This window comes from Pantherophis guttatus, chromosome 4 (genome assembly GCF_059756535.1).
Source record: "Pantherophis guttatus breed Tessera chromosome 4, ASM5975653v1, whole genome shotgun sequence".
NCBI lineage: Eukaryota > Metazoa > Chordata > Lepidosauria > Squamata > Colubridae > Pantherophis > Pantherophis guttatus.
In genome coordinates this window covers 1,921,089-1,930,739 of record NC_142066.1, presented here as the reverse complement: position 1 = coordinate 1,930,739, position 9,651 = coordinate 1,921,089, and positions in this window count along the sequence as shown.

Sequence of the window (9,651 nt, the reverse complement as noted above, 5' to 3'; positions counted from 1 at the left end):
TAGAATAGAATAGAATAGAATAGAATAGAATAGAATAGAATAGAATAGAATAGAATAGAATAGAAAATATGGAATAGAATAGGATTCAGAATAGAAATAGAATAGAATTAGAACTAATAGAAAATATAGAATAGAATAGAATTAGAAATAATAGAAAATACAGAATAGAATAGAATTAGAAATAATAGAAAATTAGAATAGAATAGAATTAGAAATAATAGAAAATATGGAATAGAATAGGATTCAGAACAGAAATAGAATAGAAATAGAAATAATAGAAAATATAGAATAGAATTAGAAATAATAAAAAATACAGAATAGAATAGAATTAAAAATAATAGAAAATTAGAATAGAATAGAATAGAATTAGAAATAATAGAAAATATAGAATAGAATAGGATTCAGAATAAAAATAGAATAGAAATAGAAATAATAGAAAATATAGAATAGAATAGAATTAGAAGTAATAGAAAATTAGAATAGGATAGAGTGTGTGCTTTGGAGAATAGTGTTTTCCGTTGAGAGTGATTTATGCACTTGGATTCATTAGGAATAATTTTAATAATAATAATAATAACTTTATGGTCATCGTACGTGTATACACAGAATACCCATACAATGAAATTCATTTAACATCCAAAGACCAGGTCCAACACATATAACAATCCCCAATTTTGCACCCCCAGTGCAGAGTGGGGGAGGGGACGAGTTGTCTTCCCCATTTCCCCAAACTGACCCGTATTTGGGAGAGGGTCCTTCAACCAGGTTGGGGATCCGAATCCCCCAAACCGGCAATTCTTTTCGGTCTGTCCTTGGCAACTTGATTCGTTTTGTTTTTTTTTCTCGATCGATTCAACCGTTGCGATGCACCCAAGAAAAGCATACAAAAGACAGAAATAGGAATAACATTAAAAAAAAAACAACACTGCATAATGAAAGTTAATGAAATTGTTTAATTTAATTAAGAAAAGACTTAATTAAGCATAATGAAAGGTGATTAGAGGCCCGGAGATTAAAACCTTCGAAGAACAATTGCAGGAACCGTTTTTTTCCCCGCAGTTTAAAACATTGCAGGTGGGATGTGTTGTTTTAAAGATGTGATTGCACAAATCCTCCAGGAATGCCAGCTTTTAGGGGAGGAGACTGGGGGCTACTGGGGATGCAGGGACCCCCCCCAAAAAAATCTCTGAAGGGACCCCCCCCAGATATTTTAATGTAAGGCCAAACTTTCTTTCTATCCAGTCTCCATTCCTTGCTTGGAATTGCAACAGCGACTTTGCCAAATATCATTTAATTATTAATTACACAGCGATCGTGATCTCCCTCCTTAATAATTGATTGAAAAGCTGTGCCGTGCCACGGCTCAAAGATCCGACATAATGCAAGCGGTCACTAAAGGAGCTCTAAAGAGGTACCCTCCCCCCCCCACACTGGCCAGGCCAAATCTCTCCTTTCCTGTAACTCGTCCACGGACGAGATATTTGTACCAATAAAAGAGAATATTTGGAGCTCAGGGTTGAAAGGAAGGGTCCTCGGTGGTCTCAGATAGTGGGTTTTTTTTTGCAGACGTCTCGTGACCCAACTAGAGAACATTATCAGTATTAAAAGAAAGGGGAGCAAATTGTCTGCAAATTCAGCTTCAGGATAGGGTCTAAAATGGACCTACAAAACCTGGAAAACGACGTCCATTTTTTTTTTCAAAGGGTGGGGGGAATCCGTCTTAAAGCAAGGGGGCCTCTGATGCTGCGACCCCCCATCCCCATAAGGGGTTTTTCAAGCTTTTGGAGGGGTGTGTGTGTGGGTGGGGGAGTGGGAGGGGGTCCTGGGGGAAGGGAGAGATGTGTTGTCCCCTCCGTGCATGGCAGTTTTCTGCAGCCTCAGTTCTCGGTGCAGAAACGGCCAAAAAAAAAAAAAAACCCGCGATGTGCAGGCAGGAGTTGGCACATCCCAAAAGTGGGACGGTCGCCATGGCAACGGGGAGCGGGCTTCTCTGCAGGAAGAGGGTTGCCGTGGTGACGAAGGAGCCCTCCATTCATTGCAAAGAAGGAAAGATCCAGAGACTGGGGGGGGGGGGAAGGGGTCGGGGGCTGAGGCTGGGAGGGGGGGATGTAGCTTTGCTGGGGTGTTCAGAAATCCCCTCTTTTCCCCCCCCCAAAAAAATTCCATATATATTTTGGGGAGCTCCCGAAAAAAATTCTAGGCCTGCACCCTAAAAATTCCCTCGAGATCACCAGAGGTGTGGGAAAACCGAGAATTGCAAGTTTTAAAGGTGCTTCAGTAAATTTGACATTTTAATATGTATGTATCGATGGATGGATGGATGGATGTGGATATATGTATGTATATGATGTATATATATATATAGAGAGAGAGAGAGAGAGAGAGAGAGATTAGAGAGAGAGAAAGAGGGAGATTAGAGAGAGAGAGAGAGATGGATATGGATAGATATGGATAGATGGATAGAGAGAGAGAAAGAGAGAGAGATTAGAGAGAGAGAGAGAGAAATTAGATAGCAATAGAGAGAGAGATGGATAGAGATAGATATGGATAGATGGATAGAGAGGGAGAGAGAGAGAAAGAGAGAGAGATTAGAAAGAGAGAGATTAGAGATAGATAGATAGATAGATAGATAGATATAAAGAGAGAGAGAGAGACAGAGACAGAGACAGAGAAAGAGGGAGATTAGAAAGAGAGAGATTAGAGATAGATAGATAGATAGATGATAGATAGATAGATAGATAGATAGATAGATAGATAGATAGATAGATAGATATAAAGAGAGAGACAGAGACAGAGAGAGAGAAAGAGGGAGATTAGAGAGAGAGAGAGAGAGATGGATATGGATAGATATGGATAGATGGACAGAGAGAGAGAAAGAGAAAGAGATTATAGAGAGAGAGAAATTAGATAGCAATAGAGAGAGAGATGGATATCGATAGATATGGATAGATGGATAGAGAGAGAGAAAGAGAGAGAGATTAGAGAGAGAGAGAGAGAAATTAGACAGCAATAGAGAGAGAGAGATGGATATAGATAGATATGATAGATGGATAGAGAGGGAGAGAGAGAGATTAGAGAGAGAGATTAGAGATAGATAAATAAATAAATAGATATAAAGAGAGAGAGAGAGAAAGAGAGAGAGATTAGAGATGGCTAGAGAGAGAGAAAGAGATTAGAGAGAGAGAGAGAAATTAGATAGCAATAGAGAGAGAGAGAGATGGATATAGATAGATATGGATAGATGGAGAGAGAGGGAGAGAGAGAAAGAGAGAGAGAGATTAGAGAGAGATAGATAAATAGATAGATAGATATAAAGAGAGAGAGAGAAAGAGAGAGAGAGAGATGGATATGGATAAATATGGATAGATAGATAGGGAGAGAGAGAAAGAGAGAGAGATTAGAGAGAGAGAGAGAAAGAGAGAGATTAGATAGAGATAGATAGATACGGTAGATAGATCGATATAGAAGATAGATGATAAAGATAATAGATAGATAGATAGATAGATAGATAGATAGAGAGATAGAGAGATAGAGAGATAGAGAGATAGAGAGATAGAGAGAGAGATAGATAGCTAGATAGATTTTATTTTATTTATTTCTTTTTTATTTATTAATTGAATTTGTATACCGCCCTTCTCCCAAAAGGGACTCAAAAGATAAGATAGATAGACAGACAGACAAGATAGATAGATAGATAGATAGATAGATAGATAGATAGATAGATAGATAGATAGATAGATAGATAGATACACACACAAACACACATACGTACATATTCCTTCTTAGACTTTCTGGAAGATTAAGCCATGTGGGAGCTCTGGATTTATGCAGGATTTGTAATCGGATTGGAGAAAGAAATGGGTCAGCACTGCTCGCCCCGAGAAGATTCGCTTTCCAGCGAGTCCTTGACTTACAACTGTTCATTTAGTAACCGCTCGAGGCACTTTAAAAAGCGACTTAGGTCCACATTTCATACTTACGACCGTTGCATTATCTCCCTGGTCACATGACTTACATGAGGGCGCTTGGCAACCGACTCGTATTTATGACGGTTGCGGGGCGTCCCAGAGGGGGAGGGGAGTGTCACGCGATTCCCCCTTGGGCGACCTTCCGACCAGCAAAGTCAACGGGGAAGGCGGATTCGCGTAATGCCCGGGTGACTCAGTTAACGACGGGATTCACTGAGCAAGTGCGGCAAGAAAGATTGTTAAAACGGGGCCCAAATTTGCGTAACGACGGTCTCGCTTTAGCGACCGAAATTTTGGCCTCCATTATGGTCGTAAGTCGAGAACTAACTTTATTTTCTTTCCTTCTGGCAAACTCGGCTGCCTTTCCCTTCCCTTTTTCCCATTCCCCTATTTTCTTTTTTATCTTGCATGATATATTATAAACGAATAAATCTTAGTTTATCATTAGTCATACGACAAGAATGTCGCGACTGTCGAAAATGCGACATTCAGTGGCCAAGCGTCCCGATTTGGATCACCTGACCAGGGAGAAGGCTGCAACGGTCGTAAGTGTGGAACACGGTCCTAAGTCGCTTTTTTTTTTTAGGGTTGTAACTTTGAACGGTCACTAAATGAATGGTCGTAAATTGAGGACTGCCGGAAACGGCCATGGATGCTTCTTCCCTCTAGCCAGGGGTACCAGAATGAAAGGGGGGGGCTAACTCTTTCTCCAAATTGTCACTTCTTTGCCCCCCACCCCATCCTGCCAGCCCCATAACCGGCTCTCCATGGTGGTTCTTTGCCGGGTCAGCCGTAATCCCGCCCCCCCCAGCCCCCCCAGCGGCTGTCCGTCACCAGCTGCTTCCATAGATTGGCTGCCCATAATCCCCTGACCATGGTCAGTGTGTGTGTGGCTGTGCATCATAACACAATCTTATCCCTTTCCCCCACCAGCCAAAACTGGGGATGGGCCGGAAAAGAGGTGACTTTGCAAGTGTGGGTTGCCTACACCGCGAAGAGGGGGGGGCGGTTCGGTGGGGACCCCAAAGTTAGCTGAGGAGTGCGAGGGTTAGGGTTACGTTAGGGTTAGACTAGACTAGACTAGACTAGAATATAATAGAATCAATAATAAAATATAAAGAAATAATAGAATAGAATAGAATAGAATAGAATAGAATAGAATAGAATAGAATAGAATAGAATAGAATAGAATAGAATAGAATAGAATAGAATAGAAAATATGGAATGGAATAGAAGAGAAATTAGAAGAGAATATAGAATAGAATATAGAAATAGTAGAAATATAAATATAGAGTAGACTAGACTAGACTAGAATAGAATAGACTGAATAATAAAATACAGTGAATAGAATAGAATTGGAATAGAATAGAATTAATAGGGAATAGAATGGAATTCAGAACTAGATAGAATAAAATAAAATAGACTGAATAATAAAATATAGAGAATTAGAATAGAATTAATAGAGAAAAGAATTTTCTAATTTTCTCCTAATTTTATAAAAGAATTTTTAATTTTTAATATTTTTTAGTATTTTATATATTCAAATTTTAAAATTGGTTTTAAATTGATTGGGGTTTTAATTTGTCTGGGCCAAAACTATTTAATTTGATTTTAATTCTGCTTTTTAAATTTTGTATGTATGTATTTTATTATTTGGCTGTGCACCGCCCTGAGTCCTTCGGGAATAGGGCGGTATAGAAATCAAATAAAATATACTAAATAAATAAAAATAAATAAATAATAGAATAGAACAGAACAGAACAGAACAGAACAGAACAGAACAGAACAGAACAGAACAGAACAGAACAGAACAGAACAGAATAGAATACCAGTAGAAAATATGGAATGAATGGAATGGAATAGAATAGACTGAATAATAAAATATAGTGAATAGAATAGAATAGAATTGGAATAGAATAGAATTAATAGAGAATAGAATGGAATTCAGAACTAGAATAGAATAGAATAGAATAGAATGAATAATAAAATATAGAGAATAGAATAGAATTAATGGAGAATAGAATAGAATAGAATAGAATAGAATAGAATAGAATAGAATAGAATAGAATAGAATAGGAGTTGGAAGGGACCTTGGAGGTCTTCTAGTCCAGCCCCCTGTTCTAGAAGGGCGGGGAGGGGAGAAATTATCCCACCGAAGAAGTAGTGGGGGGGTGGGGGTGGGCAGAGAGGGCTAAGCCTTTGCAGAGAAGGCTGGCACGCATTCGAAATAGGGGTGCTCAGGGAAGAAAAAAAGGGGTGCCCGGCTGGAACATGAACCAAGCAGGCGCTGCAAAGCTACAAGTTTTCCCTGCCCGGATGGCACCAGGCGTGGGCGACGGCCAACGGGATCCAATGCTGCCAGCCTCCCCACGCCTCGTTGCTGCCAGCTTCTTCTCCTTCTTCCTGCAAGGTGCCAGCCAGCTGGGTCTTGGCCAATCTCGGCTCAGCCGCGGTGTGGCCGGACGCCAGCCTGCAGGAGGAGGGAGGCTCTTCTGCGTGGCCTTGGGTGGCCCCGGCTCTGCAGAGCTTGGCTGTCTGCCCGAGAACCAGCCTGGAAGCCCCCCGCCCCAATTCAGCCCCCCTTCCTGAATTGGGGGGGCGGGCAGCTGCAAAGAAATTGGGGTATAGAGAAATCATTTTTATAGAGGGGCCTTATCCTGGATTTGGAGGTATTTTACGGCAAGCAAAGTCACAGAGGGAAGCCCGATTCGCTTAACGACCATGTGACTAGCTTAACCATGGGGTCAAGAAAGGTCGTAAAACAGGGCAAAAACGTCATTGTCTCGCTCAGCGACAGAAATTTGGGGCTGGATTGCGGTCGGAAACAGAGGACTCTCCGTACATGTCATCTACGGTGTTTAATTAATGAATTAATGAATTAATTTTCATTTTCATTAACTCCGTTTGTGTTGACAGACCTTCTCCTTTGATATGCGGATTAGGTACGGCTAACCTATTGAGGATGGGGGGTGGGGTTGGAGGAAGTTGGAGTCAAAGGTGTTTTTTTTTTTCCCCCTCCCGTTTGCTGTTTTGACTTGATTAACTTCGTCGATTAATTAACTTGATTAATTCCGGCTCGACTGTCAGTTATCGAGCGGAGACGCTGATTCGCAGTCCGTTCTGGATTCTGTTCGCGTTTAAGGGAAGATAAGAGAGAGAGACGGTGTAAAGAATAAAATACGTTCCGATGTAAAATTTCCCACGCTGCTTTTCCTCCGTGGCTACACGCAACGCGTTTCTGCAAGCTTTGGGGCTTTCCCACATTTTTCCTGCCTTCCTTCAGGTGTGGTGGCTTCGTCCCAGAAGGAGACGCCGAAACGAGCAGGTGAAAACAAGGCTCCCTTGCGTGGAAAGCCCCTGGGGGCTCCCCTGTAAGTTTGGGGTGCAACTAGAACCCTACAATGGGGAGGGAGGGGCTGAAGAAAACTGCAGATGGGTCACTGGGAAAGCTGCCTTTCCATGCAGGCTAATCTCCTTTAATTTTTAAATTGATGTGGCGAAGGATGGGAGACCACCAGGACTCGATTAGGGAATTGAGGAAGAAGGTAGAGGCAGCTATTTCTCTCTCTGGGCACGATGAGAATATATCTGCTGAACAAAACTCCTCACTGGCGACAGGGAAGAGCATCCGGCCAGTAAAACACTCAGCTCCATTCAGTTGACCAAGACTCCACTCCGCAAGGGATTATTACGGGGTCGCTAAAAGAAAAGGACTGCAGTTGTTAAATCACCGCAAATGGTTGTTAAGTGAATCTCGCTTGCCCTGTTGATTTTGCCGGTCAGAAGGTGTCAAAAGGGGGGGGGGAATCAACTGATCCTGGGACATTGCAGCCGTCATAAATACGAGTCAGGGGCCAAGTGTCTGAATTTTGATCGCAATCGAGGACGCTGAGATCGTCCTAAATTCATCTTAAGTCATTTTTTTTTCAGCACCGTCGTAACTTTGAACGGTCGTAAGTCGGGGACTGACTCTACTGCAGATTGCACCGCTGAAGCACACCAGGTGTTTTCCGCACGGGGCGACAAGAAGGATGTTAAAAATGAAGCCGGTTGTGTCACCGGAGGTGGAATCGCTGTACCAGGAATTGGCATTTTGCCGCAGGCTTTGGAAGGCGGTAAATCTTTGCACACTCAGGCTGACTCTTCTTGCACAATCAGGAAAAGGAACAACAATTGTGTCACTTTACGGCATGTGCAATGGGGGAAATGCAAGGACCGAATAGCATTTCTCAACTTTGCTTGTCTTTGGCTCTGGATAGCGCAAACGAGACTTCTAGAACAATGTGCCTCACTTTAAGACGGCTACTTTAAGACGGGGGGACTTAAATTCCCAGAATTCCCTAGCCAGCCTGCTTTAAGACGGGTGGGCTTCAACTCCCAGAATTCCACAGTCACTATGATTTAATATTGGTGGGCTTCAACTCCCAGAATCCCCCAGCCAGCACACTTTAAGAGGGGTGGACTTCAACTCCCAGAATCCCACATCTAGGATGCTTTAAGAGGGGTGGACTTCAACTCCCAGAATTCCCCAGCCAGCATACTTTAAGATGGGTGGACTTCAATTCCCAGAATCCCACATCTAGGATGCTTTAAGAGGGGTGGACTTCAACTCCCAGAATTCCCTAGTCCCTGTGATTTAATATAGGTGGACTTCAACTCCCAGAATCTCCCAGCCAGCCTGCTTTAAGACTTCAACTCCCAGAATTCCCTAGACAATGTGATTTAATATAGGTGGACTCCAATTTCCAGAATTCCCCAGCCAGCATACTTTAAGAGGGGTGGATACATATATATACATATACGTATATATACATATGTATATTAATACGAACGACAATACATAAAAAGAAAAAGTGACTTTGGTCACACGTCCACGATCTTATTAACGGTGCCTATTTGTTCATTATTATGATCATACAAAATTTTTTCATTTACTCTCATTTCATTATCCAATCACACCACCTATTCCACGCTCTATAACATTTTGAGTCTACCTTGTCCTTCATTTCAAATGTTAGTTTGTCCATTTCCGTGCAGTTATAGATTTTTTTGGGATTATCCATTGATTCTTTCTTTTTCTATTTCTTTCTTTTTCCCTCCCTCCCTTTACTTCTCTCCCTCCCTCCCTCCCTCTCTCTTTCTTTTTCGAGCCCTTTTTCCAGAACGGCATGGGCTCTCCTGCTTGAACGGAGGGACGGACTAGAAGACCTCTAGGTTCCCCTTCCAATCCTGTTCTTCTAAGTAAGTTCTCTGCTCTCCAGGCTCAAATCAGCCCTTGATCCTCCCAAAACTGTGGCCTGGGCCGAAGGTTTGAGGGACGGACCCCAGGCCTCCTGAAATGCCACTTTTGCCATCCAGCAGTCCTTGAAAATCGTGTGGGCTCCCCCCCTCTCAAGGCTGATTCGGGGGCCCCTTCGCCGGGTACATTAACTTTTCCATCAACAACTTCAAACTGCAAGACGGGGCTCAGCACTCCCCTTTGGGGATGGGGGGGTGGGAGTGGCGGTCATGGTCCTTCCTGAGTCCTTCGGGAGTAGGGCGGTATGGAAATCAAATTAAATCAATGGTCCCCCTCCCCATTTTGTTGGCAAGGGAGGTCAAGGGGGAGGGAGAGCGTGAGGAGCATCCGGCACCCCCTTTTCTGACGCCCTCTCATTTGGCTTTTCAATGGGAGGAGCCCGAT